Here is a 7,056-nt window from a genome sequence, read left to right on the forward strand (position 1 = left end):
ACCAAACATCTCCCTAGCCTAGACCCCGCAGGAGACCCAGGGCAGATGTAGCCGCACGTGGGCCCCTCAGCGCTTTCTGTTCAGTCTCAGGTCTTGTTCTGAGTTTCCCTTCAGGCCCCCAGAGGGGAAGTACCAGGTTGTGGCAGGGGAAATGTAAGCACTACAAGGGAGCTCTAAGGGGACCTCTCACCACACAACTGAGGGGACCTCACAGTATGCACCCCTCATACCCTCAGAGAATGCTCAGGGCTGTGCCACAGGATAACACTGAGGTGCCCCCTCCATTTCTCACAGGAGCTGTAGGAACCAGGAGGTGAAGACAAATGTCTGAGGCCAGTTTCCTGAGGTCAGAGAGCAGAGGAGGTCCAGGCAATGCCAGGAGTCAAGGTGACGAGGGTGCCCTGAGTGGACACCAAGTGCTGCCCATCCCAGAACAGAGGGGACCCCACAAGGGCCTAATCCACTCACCTTGTCAGTCCCAGAAATCTAGGGCTGTGCTGAACACACTCTGGGGAGCCACCTCACATCCTTCTTCAGGTAGCCAGGGAACTGGCCACTCCAGAGGCATGTCCCTGTGTGGTCTGAGAGCACTTTTCAAGAGGAGACCTGCAAGTGGCTTGTGGCCGCCCAGGGTGCAGTTCTCATGTGCGGCCATTCACAGGCCATCTATCCACCACCCAGGCCCATTGTCCCCATCTGTCCCATTTGCCCCCATGCCTCACTCCTGCCTCACTCTGTAGTTTCATCTCGGGAATCACGCTCATGGTCGAGATGACTGAGCTGAGCAAGCTCGAGGAAGACCTTTAGGACCCAGGTGAGGCCAGAGACATGTGGAGGTGCAGCACTCTGGGGCTGAGGCAGGGGAGGCTTCATCCCCCTCAGCCTCCTCCCCCACAGTCTCCTGCTCCGCCCTTGTGGAGGCCTTGACACCGGAAGCTCTGAATGACCTAGTGGCTAACTTGATGAAGTTCTTGCTCCTGTAGTATCTGGCCAAACATCTGACATCCCAGGCAGAAATGCTGAAGAAGGTCCTCAGGGATAACCAGGAGCACAACCTGGTGGTCTTCAGTCAACCTTCAGAGTGTCTACAGGTTGCCGTTGGCCTGGAGGTAAAGGAGTTTGACCCCAGGGAGCACATCTACATCATGGTCCCCACCCTGGGCTTCACCTGCGATGTGATGCTGAGCAATGGGCAGAGCCTTCCCAAGTCTGGCCTCCTAGTACTGGTCTTCAACCTGATCATGCAGAATGAAGACCTGCTCCCTGAGAAAGCAGTCTTGGGAGCACTCAGCAGGATGGGGGTGTGTGTTGGGAGTGAGCACTGTGTCTTTGGGGAGCCCAGGGTGCTGCTGACCCAAGTGTGGGTGCGGGAGGGATGTCTGGAGTACCAGCAGATGCCTGACAGCCACCCTGCTCGCTTTGAGTTCCTGAGGGGTCCCTGGCCTATGTGGAGACCAGCAAGTGGCAAGTCATGGTGTGTGTGCTCAGCATCAAACAGAGGGCTTTGAGGGCCTCCCCACTCCTGTCTGCAGAGGCTGCGAGGGAGAAGGAATAGGCGGACTGAGCTAGAGCAGCAGCCAGGGTAATCCTTCCCTCTGTGATTGAAGAGGGAGTAGTCAGCCTTCTCAGAAGTGAGGGCCCGGGCCAGTTGGGGGAACCAGTGCACAGCATCTTTTGGCTCCTTTTCTCTACAATGACATGGAGATTCATCTGTTTTCCCTAGAAAATCTTCAAGCTTTGTTTGTTTTCCCAAAAGGCTAAATAAAGTTCAGTGTCTTAGCTTGGAGAATGAGGTGGATCACTATGTGTTTGTGCTTACACAGTTCAAGAACATGAGTTTTGCTGTTTTGTAAGAGATTGGAAACTCTTCCATTTTGTTTTGTGACCCTGAATGGGACACAATGGAATTGGAATTAGAACCGTTTTGGAAAAGTGAGCTTGTGGTGGAGTGGTGGAGTCGCTCAGTCATGTCCGACTCTTTGCGACCCCATGGACTGTAGCCCACAAGGCTCCTCAATCCATGTGATTTTCCAGGCAAGAGTACTGGTGTGGGCTGCCATTTCCTTCTCCAGGGGATCATTCTGACCCAGGGATGGAACACCGGTCTCCCGATTGTAGACTGACACTTTACCGTCTGAGCCACCAGGGAAGCACTAATATTAATGGGGCAAGAATTAGATGATAAAAGTAATTGCAATGAATTCCTCCACCTGTCCTTGTGTGTCATTCTCAAAAACTAAATTATCTTTATTTGGGTTTGCCTGAGTTATTTAAGGAATTAGCAGACAATTAATCTGAGGCCCCTGTTCACTAGCTCATATATTCCGAAGACCTTTATGGAGTATCTGCTCCAGGAAAGGCCATTTTAGGAGTGGGGACACTAGGAGAAGCAGGACACCCCCACACCTAGAGCAAAGGTCTAGGGGCTGCAGTCACACAAGGAAGGTGGAGAGACCTCCCCTAGTCGCACTGAACAAGGCAACACGAGGTAGGGAGGTGGGGCTCCAGGAGGAGCACTTGAGTTTCAGCGCCTGAGCCAAGGTGGTTTGGGGCTATGGAATGCTGGGTTCCTTTGTGGGAAGTGGTCGAGGTGAGGCAGGCAGGTGGCAGCCCTCAGAATTGCAGACAGTGTGTCTTCGGGGTGATGGCAAAATCTGAAATGGATCATTGCTGTAAGGTGTCCTTTTGCATCTTGGATAAAGCACAGAGAGGAAGGAAGGGGTCCTAACTCTTGTCACATTGCTGTTGATCACAGGGGAAAAGGAGATGTTTTTTACCCCACATCTGCTAGGAATCCTGCAGAACTTTGGTCGCACTCCCTTGAAGTGGTGCCCAAGAACTGCATGGAACAACGCATTCTTTCCTGGCCCCGGACATCCAGAACCCACGGTGTAAATTAGCTTTCAATTATCGTGATTGTAATTGGCCATTGTAATCAAGGATTGACCTTAGTTGGGGCTGCAAGAAAGGAAAGTACTGTTTTGGATGGAAGACCAGCTAGGGCAAAGGCAAAGAGTGGATCTTGCTTCTATTTCCTGGAGCAGCTTGGGTCCTGTTGGAACACTCCTTCACACCCAAATTTAACAAGTCTTCTATAGAAACGGGGCTTGCCCGGTAGCTCAAATAATGAAGATTCTGCTTGCATTGTGGAAGACCTGGGATGGATTCCTAGGTCAGGAAGACTGCCTGAAGAAGGGCATGGCAACCCACTCCAGTATTCTTGCCTGGAGACTTCCATGGACAGAGGAGATTGGCAGGCTACAGTCCATGGAGTAGCAAACAGTCAGATACAACTGAGCTACTAACATTATGGTCCACTATGGTCTAAGTTGCAAAGTTTCTTAGTTTTATTTGTGAAACATCTTATTTGGCTGACTAGGTATCCCACATCCTATTGAGGTGCACATTCTCGGACAAGCCCTGGACCACAACGTAGCCAACCCCTTCCCACAGTGGAGAGTGGAGGACAGTCTGGGGGCAACATTGTGACAGATTCCTGCCCCAACATCATAGAGGCAATGGAATCCAGGCCCTGGCAGCTGCATCCCGTCTCTCAGGTGCATCCTACATTCCAACACATGGGCTCCTCAAACCGGCTGGCTTCGCAGGAGAAGAACTGAGGCCACGGGGCTTGGGATCTTCCCAGGCCCACGTGCTATTGAGGGATGAGTTGGATTCAGAGCCCTGCTCTCAATTCCTCTGGAGCCCCCGCCCTTCTGGCCCACTCCAGGCCACAGGCAGACCTTCCGTCTTCTCACACCTTCCCCTTCTCAGTGCTACATGATGCCTCTGAGATGACAAAAAAGGCCCATGGATGGAAGGGGATGAAGAGAATCAGAAGCACTGTGGGGCTGCTGTGTGGTTTGCTGAGAACTGACTTTGCTGGGGGCCAGCATCTCTGTCTAATCCCAGTGCTTCCCGCCAAAGGGCGGAGCCCTGTCCCTGCTGCTGCCATGGGGCGTCCTGCCCAACTGCACCTGCCAGGCTGACCAGCTCCTCACCGAGCAGGAGTGAGGGAGTGTCTGACCTTATGGCACCAATGCCCACTGGGATAAGGCCCCTAGAGGCGCCTCTTCAGATACAGGAGGGAAGGTAACACAACCCTCGAAGCTCCAGGTCTCCCCAGGCCCAGTGAAGGAGGGGAGCAGCTGGAGGGCCTCTGGGCTGGGGACACTGGGGCAGGGATGCCAAGCACAGGGGCAAGAAAGTGAGGCTGAGAAAGGCAGGCCTTGGAAGTCATGAGGGTTTTTGTGTGCACAATACGGGTGTCCTGAGCCTGAGCTGAAAATACTCCTCAGTGGATGCAAACCCACTGCCCGGGCCAGTGTGGTGCCTGGAGGAGGGGGACCAGAACAGGCAGCTCCCTCAGGACCCAGGGATGAGGAGGGGCCCTGGGTAAGGTGGGGTTGTGAGCAGGAAAGCCCACAATAGCCAGGCTGCCCACAGATAGCACGGTTTTCGGTCCCCTTTGGAGGAGCCGTCAGATGAGGATCACAGCTTCCAGGGTCATGTCCCAGTCAGATGAACCAACCTGATGAATCCTTTATCAACCTGTTTAGGAGCTCAAAGGCCAGGGAGCAAGCCCAAGTCAAGGCCTGTGAGCTCCATTCCGGCTGCCAGTCCTCAGGCTGAGTGCCTCTGGGAGAGCCTCTTCCAAATACTCTTAGCTCTCCCCTTTCAGACACCAGGCTGTGGCCCTCTCACGGCACAAATGACCCTGCTGAGTGGCAGACCAGGTGCACAGTGCCCTAGGGTACTCGACACACATAACTTTCCAAGGTGCCGGTCTGTCCCCTACATGGTGATTTTGAAGAACAGTGGCCCACAAAGGTCAGAGAACATGCACCTCCAAACCCACCGCCCCATCATCCATATGCAGTGAACACAGGTGACTCTCACTCAGGTGGTGTCCAGTCCCACACTCGTACTCTCATGCATTTTCAAATATAGGTAGTAAGGAGCTCCCTTTGGTCACATCTAGCTCAGTTACTCAGACATGTCCCTGAGAGTGAGTGTGTGTAAAGAAGGCCCCTTGGAAAACACCTAACCTGTGAGCCAACAAAATCATTCAATGTTCCTGCCCCCTGGGTAAGGGAGAACTGGTCCACAGTGGTGGTGGGGACAGGGGCATTGGCGGAAAAGATCAGAGCTGGCCTCGGAGAGGATCAGTGAAGTGCCTGTTTTCAACAGAACAGGCTATATCGTGAGCCCCCAACCAAGTCCTTGAAATGGCAGGTAACCAGATATATCCAAGTTGCACATGGGAGTCTAGGACCGGGGGTGGCAGAAGCCCAGCCACCCCACTGTCCAAAGGAAAGAGAGCTTTCGAGGCAGCCTCCAGGGAGGCAGAATCCGAGTCTGAGACTCTGGGAATGGGATGGAAAAAGCATACACACAGATGTTCCCTAAGTGAGGACTCTAGGGCCACGAGAGTGGTCTTTATGGGAATGAATGGAAACTGAAGACAACAGCCTGTGATCTGCAGCGGGATGCCATCTGGGGGTGGGCAGAGCTCAGGAGGCTCTAAGCTCAGCAGATCCCTTGGCTGTGCCCTACCACAAGGCCTCCGGGGGAGTGTGTGTCTGAGGTGCTTGGGGAACAGTCAAGTGGAAATTGAGGTCACACCCACTGTGCTCAGGCAGGGCCCTACACTGAGGAAAGCTCGACCTGGGGGGCGATCGGGACAGGAAACAGGACTCTGACTTTGGGGCTGTCTGAGTGGAACCTGCCAACTGGCAATACTAGTCAGAAGAGACCAAAGCCAGAATAGGGCAATGCCTGGGGACGAGGGGGACCACCAACTCAGGCTAGGCCAACCAGCCCACTATGGACCCCATCTTCTGGGAGGGACCATCACCAGGGCCCCATCTGGCCCCTGGGTTCTCTCCCGGTGGTAGATGAGCCAGCACTCACCAGGGCCTGCCCCTTTAGCAGAAGGCAGTCACAGGCCTGCCCTTTGGAAGGGGAGGGGTGGAGCCAGGGGCATGGTTCTCAACCGGTCCAGGGCTTGACCCCCTGAAACAAGGCGCATGGCAGCAGATGGGAACCTTTGCAGGCAACCTGAAACACCCTTTTCTGTACTTTCAGACAGGAGATAAGCTGGGATCACAGTGCCCAGATCCCCTCTACCACACGGGGCCATGGCTGCTTCTCCACATCACCTGTGACATCATGAATCAAGTAAGGAAGTGGACCACTTAATTGGCTGCCTGGCCCATGACCCAGATTCTAGCATCCCTAGAGAGTATTTATTGGGCGCTACCACCTTCCCTGAGGCCCTTCTGCCCTGACCATTCACTGCTTGGGTAGAAAATGCTCCTGAACTAGACTGGCTCCATGGATAATCAGAATTCCAATAAGGCACGTGCAGCCCCATTCGCCCCATCCACTGATGGAGAGCCTGCAGCAGGGCCCCCCCACCTCGATGTCACCAAGATCCAAATGTGGATTCAGAGGAGGCTTTGGAGAAGTGGCGGGACCAACCCAAGTGCCCAGATCCCGGCTCCCAAACAACCCGCCCCACAGGGCCCGAACCCAGCAGCAGCCAATGAGGAAGGGAACAATGCCATCCTTGGGCTGTCCTTCCCCAGGAAGCTTGGGATGAGCTTGGAGGATGTGGCCTTCACCTCTGTGCACGGGAATGACATGGCAGACATGGTGGTAATTGAGGCATATCTCTTCGAGACGGAGGTCCTTCAGCACAGAACACAGACAGGATCTTCAAGATAGCATCAAAAGCTTCATCTACGAACTGAACCTGCATGGGTTCAGTAAAATCCACCATTTGGGTAGCTCTGCAGGGAAGAAGAGGATGACGGTAATGTAGAAAGCCCTTCTGGGGAGACTGGATTAGACAAGCCAAGTGCTGGGTGGATTTCAATTTCCAGGAGAACTTTCCTCTCGTGAGAGTGTGGTTAAGGATAAAGGAGAAAGCAGGCCTTGTCGTGTTTCACAAATCCCCTTAGACAGGATCCACAGGGGTGACTCCACACTCTGAGAGGCCACTTGATTTCAGGGAGTCCCCATAACACCTGCCAGGAATGAGAAGACCTTGTT

This window comes from Muntiacus reevesi, chromosome X (assembly GCF_963930625.1).
Source record: "Muntiacus reevesi chromosome X, mMunRee1.1, whole genome shotgun sequence".
NCBI classification, from domain to species: domain Eukaryota; kingdom Metazoa; phylum Chordata; class Mammalia; order Artiodactyla; family Cervidae; genus Muntiacus; species Muntiacus reevesi.